Source organism: Oncorhynchus keta, chromosome 19 (genome assembly GCF_023373465.1).
Source record: "Oncorhynchus keta strain PuntledgeMale-10-30-2019 chromosome 19, Oket_V2, whole genome shotgun sequence".
NCBI lineage: Eukaryota > Metazoa > Chordata > Actinopteri > Salmoniformes > Salmonidae > Oncorhynchus > Oncorhynchus keta.
Window position 1 is genome coordinate 60,298,331 of NC_068439.1, and position 14,839 is coordinate 60,313,169.

The following is a 14,839-nucleotide window of genomic DNA, read 5'->3' on the forward strand; positions in this document are numbered from 1 at the left end:
AGGTCAATACAGTACAGTAGAGCATAGTACAATATAGTTCAGTACAGTAGAGGTCAATACAGTACAGTAGAGCATAGTACAGTATAGTTCAGTACAGTAGAGGTCAATACAGTACAGTAGAGCATAGTACAGTATAGTTCAGTACAGTAGAGTTCAATACAGTAGAGCATAGTACAGTATAGTTCAGTACAGTAGAGTTCAATACAGTAGAGCATAGTACAGTATAGTTCAGTACAGTAGAGGTCAATACAGTAGAGCATAGTACAGTAGAGTTCAGTACAGTAGAGGTCAATACAGTAGAGCACAGTACAGTATAGTTCAGTACAGTAGAGTTCAATACAGTACAGTAGAGCATAGTACAGTATAGTTCAGTACAGTAGAGGTCAATACAGTACAGTAGAGCATAGTACAGTATAGTTCAGTACAGTAGAGATCAATACGGTACAGTAGAGCAAAGTACAGTATAGTTCAGTACAGTATAGATCAATACAGTACATTAGAGCATAGTACAGTATTGTTCAGTACAGTAGAGGTCAATACAGTACAGTAGAGTACAGTATAGTTCAGTACAGTAGAGGTCAATACAGTACAGTAGAGCATAGTACAGTATAGTTCAGTACAGTAGAGGTCAATACAGTACAGTAGAGTATAGTACAGTATAGTTCAGTACAGTAGAGATCAATACGGTACAGTAGAGCATAGTACAGTATAGTTCAGTACAGTAGAGGTCAATACAGTACAGTAGAGTATAGTACATTTACATTTAAGTCATTTAGCAGACGCTCTTATCCAGAGTACAGTATAGTTCAGTACAGTAGAGGTCAATACAGTACAGTAGAGCATAGTACATTATAGTTCAGTGCAGTAGAGCATAGTACAGTATAGTTCAGTACAGTACATTTACATTTACATTTAAGTCATTTAGCAGACGCTCTTATCCAGAGCGACTTACAAATTGGTGCACCTTATGACATCCAGTGGAACAGCCACTTACAATAGTGCATCTAAATCTTTTAGGGGGGGGTGAGAAGGATTACTCAGTAGAGTTCAATACAGTACAGTAGAGCATAGTACAGTATATTTCAGTACAGTAGAGTTCAATACAGTCCAGTAGAGCATAGTACAGTATAGTTCAGTACAGTAGAGGTCAATACAGTACAGTAGAGCATAGTACAGTATAGTTCAGTACAGTAGAGTTCAATACAGTACAGTAGAGCATAGTACAGTATAGTTCAGTACAGTAGAGGTCAATACAGTACAGTAGAGCATAGTACAGTATAGTTCAGTACAGTAGAGGTCAATACAGTACAGTAGAGCATAGTACAGTATAGTTCAGTACAGTAGAGGTCAATACAGTACAGTAGAGCATAGTACAGTATAGTTCAGTACAGTAGAGCATAGTACAGTATAGTTCAGTACAGTAGAGCATAGTACAGTATAGTTCAGTACAGTAGAGGTCAATACAGCACAGTAGAGTATAGTACAGTATAGTTCAGTACAGTAGAGGTCAGTCAATACAGTACAGTAGAGCATAGTACAGTATAGTTCAGTACAGTAGAGTTCAATACAGTACAGTAGAGCATAGTACAGTATAGTTCAGTACAGTAGAGCATAGTACAGTATAGTTCAGTACAGTAGAGCATAGTACAGTATAGTACAAGTACAGTAGAGGTCAATACAGTACAGTAGAGCATAGTACAGTATAGTTCAGTACATTAGAGGTCAATACAGTACAGTAGAGTATAGTACAGTATAGTTCAGTACAGTAGAGGTCAATACAGTACAGTAGAGCATAGTACAGTATAGTTCAGTGCAGTAGAGCATAGTACAGTATAGTTCAGTACAGTAGAGTTCAATACAGTACAGTAGAGCATAGTACAGTATAGTTCAGTACAGTAGAGGTCAATACAGTACAGTAGAGCATAGTACAGTATAGTTCAGTACAGTAGAGGTCAATACAGTACAGTAGAGCATAGTACAGTATAGTTCAGTACAGTAGAGGTCAATATAGTACAGTAGAGCATAGTACAGTATAGTTCAGTACAATAGAGGTCAATACAGTACAGTAGAGTACAACAAAGTTAGGTATAGTTCAGTACAGTAGAGTTCAATACAGTAGAGTTCAATAAAGTTAAGTATACTTCAGTACAGTAAAGTTCAATACAGTAGAATACAATAAAGTCAGGTATAGTTCAGAACATTATAGTGTACTAAACTCTAGTGTGCTCCATTGTGTACTGTACTGAACTCTACTCCACTCTATTCTACTCAACTGTACAAAACAGGACTGTACTGTACTTTACTCTACTTCTCTTTGCTGTACTGTATTGTACTCTACTGTGCTCTTCTGTACTGTAATGTTCTGAACTATAGGTTACCCTACTTTTTATGACTGTGCTGTACTGGGCTGTACTGTGCAGTGTAGTTATGTACTGTGCTGTACTGGGCTGTACTGTGCAGTGTACTTATGTACTGTGCTGTACAAGACTGTACTGTACAGTGCTGTCCAAACTTGTGAAACATAGACCAGTTTGGTAACTGAATTTCAAGTTTTAATGACTTAATAATTCATAGTTGACTTCTCAGACCATGATACCTCCTCTGGGAAGTTTGAATAAATGTGTTTTTGTTTACTTGATGCAATGATGGTTATGCTTTCTGACTCTGCTTCCTTGAGTTTAGTGCAACATCTAAAGTAGAACTTGGTTGATATGATGGTTAAGAAAGTGTAAGAAATGGGTCAAGTGAGCTCCATGCAGCATTGTCATGTGCCTCTTGTTTTTTTATTTTTATGGCCTCCTTGCAATATCCTATATCATATGTGAGCACCTGCTGTATGGTACTTCATATAGCCTGCTCTTTGTTTTACATTACATTGGCTGAGTGAGATGGGTGGTGCTCAACCCGCGCCTAAATGAACAGACTTCAGTGTGCATTCAAGTATGTGGCATAGTTTGGAGCTGCTTGGATAGGATGCTCAACTCATTCAGAGATTAATTAATGAAAAAATCTTCGATTGCAACCTGATTCACTTTTTGGGATTATATAGAGAATAAACCTAATGACGCCATATTTTATCTAGTTCTATATATGGATTTCAATGGCATCCAAATAGGAGCCTGCGCGATTTCCTGTTAGTCCAATCGAGATGCGATGTGTTGAATTCCGTAATGAAGTCAGCACATGTCACTATTGTAAATTATGGAACGCAATGATTCTGCTGTGGTCGATTTACTCGCCGCGGTAGTTTGTAGGCGCATCACCAAAGCGCCCCACTGAGGATCCCTGTCACTGACTAGTGCAATATCTGTCCATCGGCTATATTATAACAAGAACATTTACTAAGTTTTTTCAATTTTTTTATTGGCAATTTTGTGGAAGGAGGCAGTCGGACAGTATTATTTTGATGGAAAGTGAACAAAACTAAAGGGATGACTGAACACTTGTAAGGTAAGTAATTTTTTAAAAACTCACGTTGTTATTTTTATTCTATACTATACGATTATGGTTGCGTGTCTTTGTGGAGAACTTTGATTTATTTTCTAAATCAGAATATTGACAAAATATTGACATGAATGTGAAATGTAGTCAAGGGTAGATATTACATTTCTGGTAACAATGTTGTACTGTCACGATGGTATAAAGGATTTGGAGAAGGGCCGGAATACACAGTAGGGGTTTTTAATACACCCAAAACAAACACGTATACTGGGCTGTACCCAAACGAAAGAGCGAGGGTAACCTCGTTGAACGACACCCGTAAAGCACGTAGCATAACAGCGGCACTAACACATAGGTACTCACTCACATGTCCAACGGACATGGGAACAGTAATCGACAGGACAATGGTGAACAAAGGGCACACTTATACAATTAATAATCAACTGGGAATAGGGACAATGTGTGCGTAATGACAGTTCCGGAGGGATCCGTGACATGAACAGTAGGCCTAGGCTACGCCTAGATCAGACCGACAGTGATGCGTTTTGGGTACACCAGAAGAACATTCATTTCCAATGGACCATTCATTTCCAATGGACCATTGCGCTTGCCTTGCAGAATTGCGTGGCAGAGGGAGTTGCAGTGCGTTCTGTGTTCTGTGTGATGCATATGCATCAACTTGTATGCGTGGACGTGATAGAAATAGTAGCAAAAGGTGAATGTTCAACTTTTGTTGCACACATAACAATTTGGAATTACATAATGGAAAAGTTAGACTGCATAATTTATTAAGCAGCGTTGATGCAATTGTTTTGTCAGTCTGATCGAGGAATATCATTGCTCAATGCGCGGTCAAGAAGCAGGGAATGTGTTTATATCGATTTAGGCTACATTATTATCACTTCTGCAACTATCTCTAGGCGAGTCTAATAAACCATATGAGAGCAAACAAGGCATTTTACAAGCTATAAACTACTATAGTATATCCATTGGGATTTATGTCATCTTGCATAGGACTATCCCACTGGGCACAGACATCAATCAGTTCAATGTCTAGTTTTGGTTAAGTTTTAACTAATGAGAATTTAGCATGAAATCAACAACACATGTCACCACATCATTGGATTTAAGTTAAAAGTTTGCAAAAAAATATATGAAATTACCTTACATTGATGACTGATTGTCAAACAAATCACTTCAAAAAGTAATCTACCTGTGCATGTTCATCCACTCCAAAATAACTCCAGTATTGAACAGTGCACTGTGCACCAGCCTTTTGATGAATGGAAAGTCACATCTTTTACAAAATAGCAATTGTGATTAGGGGTACACTCCTCTGGCCTGAATTAATTAATGCGTCTCGCTGACAAATTACCTTTTTTATAGAAAGAAAAATTGGAACACCTGAAAAGGGGCAATCCATCCACCATATCACAGCAAAAGAATCACGCTACACGTTAGCACCTTTGTTCTGATACTGCTTGGAAAAGCAATGCAGAAGTTGGAGAAATCCAACGCATGAGACACACTGCATGCACGGCAACCTAATCCAGCAGATGAGTCGCAGCAGTGCAGAATCCCTCCCATTGAAATGAATGGACTTCCACAGGAACACATACAGTTTGACACAGTCGGTGTGCTTGAGACTTATACATAATGCTTTCATGCATAATACATTGCAGATGGAAGACCAAGGCCTAAAGTACATGATGTATGCAGTGCACATATGACTCTGGAGGAAAAGTTGATGCAGAGCTGCAGGCTCATATTTGGAGATAGTTAAAACAGCACTTTTTACTTATCAGCTGTGGCCACAGACACAAATCTGATTAGATAATGCTCACGCATATCTACATTTTCGTTTATCTTCAGAAAATATCTGAACAGAGGAAATTGCATTGTTTGAAAACAATGTAGCATTAGTGAGATGTGAATATATCTTTAAATATTTTAAGTTGTATATTAAAGAGTTTAACCTCTCTGGGATTGTTTGGGACGTGAGCGTTCCACCTCGCCAACAGCCAGTGAAATCGCAGGGCGCCAAATTCAAACAACAGAAATCCCATAATTAAATTCCTCAAACATACAAGTATTATACACCATTTTAAAGATAAACTTCTTGTTAATCCAGTTACAGTGTCCGATTTCAAAAAGGCTTTACGGCGAATACACACCATGCGATTATGTTAGGTCAGCTACTAACCACAGAAAACCATACAGCCATTTTACAAAAAAGGAGAGGTGTCACAAAAGTCAGAAATAGCGTTAAAATGAATCACTAACCTTTGATGATCTTCACCGGATGGCACTACCAGGACTCCATGTTAGACAATAAATGTGTGCTTTGTTCGATAAAGTTCATCTTTATTTCCAAAAACCTAATTTGAAATTGGAGCGTTATGTTCAGAAATGCATTGTCTCAAACAAACATCCAGTGAAATTGCAGAGAGCCACATCAAATTACAGAAATACTCATCATAAACATTGAGATAAAAGATACAAGTGTTATACATAGGATTAAAGATAAACTTCTTGTTAATCCAGCCACAGCCACAAAACACACCATGCGATTTTGTTAGGTCAGCGCCTAGCCACAGAAAACCATATAGCCATTTTCCAACCAAGGAGAGGTGTCACAAAAGTCAGAAATAGCATTAAAATGAATCACTTACCTTTGAGGATCTTCATCTGATGGCACTCCCAGGTCTCCATGTTAGACAATAAATGTTTGTTTTGTTCGATAAAGTTAATCTTTATGTCCAAATACCTCCTTTTTGTTCACGTTTTTAGTCCAGTAATCCAAATGCAAGAAGTGCGGGCACAAAGTCCAGACGAACAGTCAAAAAAGTTAAATTAAATTCCGTAGAAACATGTCAAACAATGTTTCTAAACAATCCTTAGGTTGTTTTTATCATAAATATTCAATAATGTTTCAACCAGACAATACTGTTTTCAAAGGAAAGGGAATGAACCTCGCGCTCACGGCCATGCGAGGTTCTAAACTAAAGCCTTTCAGCCTGACCACTTGTTGAAACTGCTCTTATTCGCTCCCCTTTCACAATACAAGCCTGAAACAACTTCTAAAGACTGTTGACATCTACTGGAAGCCGTAGGAAGTGCAATCTGACCCCATAGACACAGGATATTGAATAGGCAATCACTTTAAAAAAAACTTCAAACCTCAGATTTCCCACTTCCTGGTTGGATTTTTCTCAGGTTTTTGCCTGCCATATGAGTTATGTTATACTCACAGACATTTTAACAGTTCTGGAAACTTTAGAGTGTTTCCTATCCAAATCCAAATATTATAAGCATATCCTAGCTTCTGGGCCTGAGTAACAGTCAATTTACTCTGGGCACGCTTTTCATCCAAACTTCCCAATGCTGCCCCCTATCCCAATGAAGCAATGTAAAGGGTTTGCATTCCAAATCACATTCTCCTGCTGAGAACAGAGAAATCTGCCATAGTACACAAGTAGACAAGTATTGGGCTAAGATACAATGCAATATCTTCAGCGAAGGGTTCAGGGAACTTGACTCAAACGACTTTCCTATTTGCTTATCACACACACATTTCTCCCATGTATTTAATTCTGCCCTTTATGTACACGTGCAGAAGCATTAAAGAGAAAGTAGAAGTGTAGTCATTGTACTCATGAAAAGCTTGGCCTTTCAGATTGCTTCATCAGCCACAATCAACATTCAGAATCTTCATGTCAATATACGAAGTCATCCCTCGCCTCCTCAGCAAAATGCAGCCCTATCATTTAGGTTTTTCCTCTTATTCTTCTTGTAAAAATACCAAATTGTATGAAAATCAATGATTATCCACCTCACAGAAGATCATTAGACCTGACGTTCGATAGACCACAATACTCTCAAACAGAGTAGTCATTACCGCCGCAATGCAATCAAATAAAGCAAAATGTCAGTATAGAGACAAAGTCGCAATTCAACTACTCAGACACGAGACGTATGTGGCAGGGTCTACAGACAGAGTTTGCATCACGGACAATCACTGACTTCCAGACAAACTAAACACCTTATTTGCCTGCTTTGAGGATAATACAGTGCCACCGACCCGGCCCGCTACCAAGGACTGAGGACTCTCCTTCTCCGTGGACAACGTGAGTAAGACATTTAAACGTGTTAACCCTTGCAGGGCTGCTGGCCAAGACGACATCCCTAGCCACATCCTCAGAGCATGCGCGGACCAGCTGGCTGGTGTGTATACGGACATATTCAATCTCTCCCTATCTCAGTCTGCTGTCCCCACATGCTTCAAGATGTCCACCATTGTTCCTGTACCAAAGAATGCAAAGGTAATGGAACTAAACGACTATCGCCCTGCTGCACTCACTTCTGTCATCATAATGTGCTTTGAGAGACTAATCAAGGATCATATCACCTCCACCTTACCTGACATCCTAGACCCACTTAAATTTGCTTACCGCCCCAATAGGTCCACTGACGATGCAATCGCCATCACAAGAGGAATACCTATGTAAGAATGCTGTTCATTGACTATAGCTCAGCATTCAACACCATAGTAACCCTCCAAGCTCATCATTAAGCTTGAGGCCCTGTGCAATTGGGTCCTGGACTGCCTGACAGGCAGCTCCCAGGTGATGAAGGTAGGAAACAGCATCTCCACTTCACTGATCCTCAACACTGGGGCCCCACAAGGGTGGGTGCTCAGCCCCCTGCTGTAATCCCTGTTCACCCATGACTGCATGGCCATGCACAACTCCAACTCTATCAACAAGTTTGCAAACGACACATCTCACTCAACGTCAACAAAACAAAGGAGATGATCGTGGACTTCAAGAAACAGCAGAGGGCCCCTTATCCACATTGACGGGACAGCAGTGGAGAAGGTGCAAAGTTTTAAGTTCCTTGGCATACATATCACTGACAAACTGAAATGGTCCACCCACACAGACATTGTGGTGAAGAAGGTGCAACAGTGCCTCTTCAGAAATTTGTCTTGTCACCGAAAACACTCACAAAGTTTTACAGATGCACAATTGAGAGCATCCTGTTGGGCTGCATCACCGCCTGGTACGGCAAATGTACCACCCACAACCGCAGGGCTCTCCAGAGGGTGGTGCATTCTGCACAACGCATCACTGGGGCAAACTACCTGCCTTCCAGGACACCTACATCACACGATGTAACAGGAAGGTTTAAAAGATCATCAAGGACAACAACCACCCGAGCCACTGCCTGTTCACCCCGCTTAACATCCAGAAGGCAAGGTCAGTACAGGTCCATCATAGCTGGGACCAAGAGACAGAAGCTATTTATCAATCTCAAGGCCATCAGACTGTTAAATCCCTCTGAAACATCCTGCATTAAAATAATTTATGTGCCGACTGCCCTCAGTCTGTAGTGTCTAACCCCTAGATTAAAGCTCTCGTATGCAGTAGCCTAGTTTAACAGTGAAAGGGAGGTTCATTAACGATCTTTTCAAATATAATCACTGGGAAGAACTACGGTTTGAATACAACATAGCATTTGTATTTGCTCTAAAAATCATTTGTCTTCGCTTCACATTGGAAAATATGTAATTGGACTTGTGTCCCTTCTCTTTGTTGAATAGCTCCTTAAAGATACATTATTTTCTCACAGAGGTTGAATGATTTCTCAGGTCTGCATGACAAACTGTGGATGCGCTATAGATGTTTGGAACTACGTATAAACAAACAATGCACTAAAATTGTTAATTTCAACACACTCCATTGATCATGGACTACAGGAAACGTAGGACCGAGCATGCCCCCATCCACATCAGTTCCTCGGTGTCCACATCACAAAGGACCTATCATGGTCCAAACACTCCAACACAGTTGTGAAGAGGGCACGAACACGCCTCTTCCCTCTTCGGGATCTGAAAAGATTTGGCATGGGCCCTCAGGTCCTCAAAAAGTTCTACAGCTACACCATTGAGAGCATCTGGACTGGCTGCATCACCGCTTGGTATGGCAACTGCTCGGCATCCGACCACAAGGCGCTGCAGAGTGTAGTGCGTACGGCCTAGTATCACTGGGGTTGAGCTCCCTGCCATCCACAACCTCTATATCAGATGATGTCAGGCCCGTGAAATGTTCAAAGACTCCAGCCACCCAAGTCATAGACTGTTTTCTCTGCTACCACACGGCAAGCAGTACCGGAGCACCAAGTCTGGGAGTAAAAGGCTCCTGAACAGCTTCTACCTCTGCTGAACAGTTAATCAGATGGCTAGCAGGACTATTTACACTGACACCCTTTTTTTCACTATCTCTATGCACACACTCAAACATTCTACACTGACACACACACACACACACACACACACACACACACACACACACACACACACACACACACACACACACACACACACACACACACACACACACACACACACACACACACACACACACACACACACACACACACACACACACACGCGCACACACACGCACACACGCAAAGCCACCACACACACACACACACACATAGGCACACCTTCACACTCTTTCACACAGTAATCAGACCCCGTGATTTATTCCACATTTTGTTACGTTGCATAACATTGAGTAAATGTATTAAAAAGAAAAAACGGAATTATCATTTTCACATAAGTATTCAGACCCTTTACTCAGTACTTTGTTGAAGCAACTTTGGCAGCGATAACAGCCTCTAGTCTTCTTGGCTATGACGCTACAAGCTTGGCACACCTGTATTTGGGGAGTTTCTCCATTCTTCTCTGCAGATCCTCTCAAGCTCAGTCAGATTGGATGGGGAGCGTTGCTGCAAAGCTGCAGGTCTCTCCAGAGATTTTCAATCGAGTTCAAGTCCAGGCTACCACCACAATGCTTCACCGTAGGGATGGTGCCAGGTTTCCTCAAGATGTGACGTTTGGCATTCAGGCCAAAGAGTTCAATCTTGGTTTCATCAGACCAGAGAATCTCGTTTCTCATGGTCTGAGAGTAGTTTAGGTGCCCTTTGGCAAACTCCAAGCGGGCTGTCATGTGCCTTCTACTGAGGAGTGGCTTCCATCTGGCCACTCTACCATAAACGCCTGACTGGTGGAGTGCTCCAGAGATGGTTGTCCTTCTGGAAGGTTCTCCCATCTCCACTGAGGAACTCTGGAGCTCTGTCAGAGTGACCACTGGGTTCTTTGTCACCTCCCTGACCAAAGCCTTCTCCCCCGATTGCTCAGTTTGGCCGTGCGACCAGCTCTAGGAAGAGTCTTGGTGGTTCCAAACTTCTTCCATTTAAGAATGACGGAGGCCACTGTGTTTTCTCTGGGACCTTCAATGCTTCAGACATTTTTTGGTACCCTTCCCCAGATCTGTGCCTTGACACAATTCCTTCGACCTCATTCTTTGTTTTTGCTCTGACATGCACTGTCAATTGTGGGACCTTAGATAGACAGGTGTGTGCCTTTACAAATCCTGTCCAATCAATTGAATTTACCACAGGTGGACTCCAATCAAGTTGTAGAAACATCTCGAGGTTGATCAATGGAATCAGGAAGCACCTGAGCTCAATTTCGAGTCTCATAGCAAAGGGTCTGAATGCTTATGTATATAAGGTATTTCTTTTTACTACATTCATAAATTTGCAAAAAATTGTAAAAACCTGTTTTCACTTTGTCATTATGGAGTATTGTGTGTAGATTGATGAGGGGGGAAATTATTGAATCATTCTTAGAATAAGGCTGTAACGTGACAAAATGTGGAAAAAGTCAAGGGGTCTGAATACTTTCCGAATGCACTGTATGCCGCTGCTACTCTGTTGTCTATCCAGATTGCCTAGTCACTTTTACCCCTACCTACAGTACATGTACTGGACATATTACCTTAATTACCTGAACTACCTCATATCCCTTCACATTGACTCGGTACCACTACTCCTTGTACGGTATAAAGCCTCGTTATTGTTATTTTATTGTGTTCATATTTTTATTTTTTATTTAGCATATTAAAAAAGGATTAAAACTTTAAAACTTTTTATTGTTGGGAGAGAGCTTGTAAGTAAGCATTTCACGGTAAAGTCTACACCTGTTGTATTTGGCGCATGTGACGAATAACATTTGATTTGATTTGTTGTTCTATTTTACTCCTCAGTATTTGTATTTGTAATGATGTTTGACCGAATTCTCAAAGTCCATCACAGTCAATACTAACAATACAAGGCCTTATTATTTTTTGGAATACCAAACAATCATCTGTAACTTCAGATCAATAAATGTATAGAGCAGGCAGGCAAGCGGAGAAAAGTCCACAAGGCACATTTTACTAACATGTTCTTAACTTGTAAGCTCTGCATTGAATATAATAGCATTATTCATGAATTAAATGTATTAAAGCAAAACAAATGTATTTCAAGTCAGCCACGGTAGCCTACAGGGGGTGAGAGCACCAAGTTGACTGTCTTAAGTTATTTCATATATTATCTCAACCTTATATCACTATCATTCCGTTGAAGGCATGTGCATTTGCTGTCATACTGAATGTCTCACTTTTTTTTGATGGTGTTAGATTCTGCTACCACCTTTCTTGAGGTCATACAGTTCTTTATCGGGATGTTCTCTCCTTTTAACATGTTCAATGGAATATCTTCTATAGAAGAAGTCCTGCTGTACAGAGTCAGACCCTTCTGCCTTGGCATGGACTGCTCGTCACTGATTCCAATAAACAGACAGTTTCCCAAGAAGTATTACACATACTATATGTGCTATATGGCATCATTATAGACGGGCTGAAATGTTTCTATCTACCCTGCATCTCTACCACATATGGCCATTCATCTCCAAACAGAATTTCAAGTTACATTTTAGTTACACTCAAACAGTTCCAGTAACTATTTTTTCAATAGTAGCACACACGTCTTGTAGCCATACAAAAGGATTGTGTGAAACCCCGATATTTCATTACAGTTAATTAACTATTCATTCAACTTTTACATTTAAGTCATTTAGCAGACGCTCTTATCCACAGTGACTTACAATAGTGATTATATACATTTTCATACTGGTCCACCGTGGGAATCAAACCAACAACCATGGTGCCCTGGTGTTTCAAGCGCCCTGCTCTACCAACTGAGCCACACAGGACCATAAAGGTTAATTATATTGTGTGGTTGTTTTGTGGTGTCCCTCGGAGTTGTCAAAAATACGGAAGTTTTAGGACCTGCCAGTGTTTTACACGTGATTGACAGACGTTGGGCATACATTGGGGGGAGTCATAATAATCTGATACTGGAAGTATCCCCTAAAGTAGCTTCTGAAATCCTTTTTTTCTGAAATGATTTGTTTTAAAAGCTTCTTTTTTTTAAAGAAACCAAATATTTCCAATGTGACTGTTCACAGATCTCCTCATGTGTCACCGACTCACTTTATGTAGGCCTACACCATGACTTGTCAAATACTAAGAGAATAATAAAGTGAGAGATGATGTCACTGTGCAAACTTCTGTTAGAATGTTTTAGTATTCCTCAGAGAGTGTGGTACCTCGGCTGAATTGCAGGAAACTGCACTGCTGGAAACCAGGAGCATGGAAAAAATAACATTCTCCTCGCATAGAGAACATCTCAAAACTTTTATTGTGATTTTGTTTCATCTGGTAGACTTTGATGAAGTGTTTTGAAACTGACAAATACTATTTTGGTGTGTGTAATGTTGTAGCTTCGACACAATGGCGGAATGATTGGCTCGCACCTGGCCTTTAGAGTTATAGAAAAAGCTAACCTTTTGTCTGACTTGTTGGGAAAGGTCAGCTGTAAATGGACGATTGCTGGCTGGCTGCTGGTTCTCATAGCTGAGACACACCTTCAGAGCTTGGGGGTGTCTGCCATAGGATTCACTGCACTGATACTGGCCACAACAAACAAACTCCCCAGTCCACACGTACAGTGCCTAGTGAAAGTCTACACACCCCTTGCACAGTCTTCACATTTGCCTACTGATGTACATAAAATACTCCACATTTCTAAATTGAATGAAAAACTATAGAACATTTTCCAAATGCATGAGAAAAAAAGTATTGATTGTTTATGTCTTCAACCCCCAGAGTTAATACTTGGTGGAGGCACCTGTGGCAGCCATTACAGTTGTGAAACATTTAAAAAATATTCTAACAACTTTGCACAACTGCTAAGGAAACATTGCTAAAAACATTGTCAAAATTGCTCATGCTCAGTAAATTTGTTTGGGAGTCACTGATAGACAGCAATATTCAAACCTTGTCTCTGATTGTTGAGCAGATTTAAGTCAGGACTGAGATTGGACCATTCAGGAACACTCAACACCTATTGGAAGGCCATTCGGGTGTGTGTTTGGCATTAAAATGTGTGTAATTGTCCCTCTGAAAAATAAAACTCTATGGCAGGGTTAGGTATTTAGAAGACTATCGCAGGGTTAGGTATTTAGAAGACTATGGCAGGGTTAGGTATTTAGAAGACTATGGCAGGGTTAGGTATTTAGAAGACTATGGCAGGGTTAGGTATTTAGAAGACTATGGCAGGGTTAGGTATTTAGAAGACTATGGCAGGGTTAGGTATTTAGAAGACTATGGCAGGGTTAGGTATTTAGAAGACTATCGCAGGGTTAGGTATTTAGAAGACTATGGCAGGGTTAGGTATTTAGAAGACTATCGCAGGGTTAGGTATTTAGAAGACTATGGCAGGGTTAGGTATTTAGAAGACTATGGCAGGGTTAGGTATTTAGAAGACTATGGCAGGGTTAGGTATTTAGAAGACTATGGCAGGGTTAGGTATTTAGAAGACTATGGCAGGGTTAGGTATTTAGAAGTCTATGGCAGGGTTAGGTATTTAGAAGACTATGGCAGGGTTAGGTATTTAGAAGACTATCGCAGGGTTAGGTATTTAGAAGACTATGGCAGGGTTAGGTATTTAGAAGACTATGGCAGGGTTAGGTATTTAGAAGACAATGGCAGGGTTAGGTATTTAGAAGACTATGGCAGGGTTAGGTATTTAGAAGACTATCGCAGGGTTAGGTATTTAGAAGACTATGGCAGGGTTAGGTATTTAGAAGACTATCGCAGGGTTAGGTATTTAGAAGACTATGGCAGGGTTAGGTATTTAGAAGACTATGGCAGGGTTAGGTATTTAGAAGACTATGGCAGGGTTAGGTATTTAGAAGACTATGGCAGGGTTAGGTATTTAGAAGACTATGGCATGGTTAGGTATTTAGAAGACTATGGCAGGGTTAGGTATTTAGAAGACTATGGCATGGTTAGGTATTTAGAAGACTATGGCAGGGTTAGGTATTTAGAAGACTATGGCAGGGTTAGGTATTTAGAAGACTATGGCAGGGTTAGGTATTTAGAAGACTATGGCAGGGTTAGGTATTTAGAAGACTATGGCAGGGTTAGGTATTTAGAAGACT

At 40.4% G+C, this 14,839-nt stretch overlaps 1 protein-coding gene across 1 annotated transcript in view; it reads left to right on the top strand.

The window, feature by feature from the left end:
• Positions 1-3,112: 3,112 nt before the first annotated feature.
• Positions 3,113-14,839, top strand: part of opn5 (opsin 5) — a 31,865-nt gene continuing 20,138 nt past the window's right edge. Inside the window, exon 1 of the mRNA XM_035792668.1 lies at positions 3,113-3,450. The gene's annotated coding sequence lies outside the window, so the exon portion shown is untranslated. The remainder of the gene's footprint in view (positions 3,451-14,839) is intronic.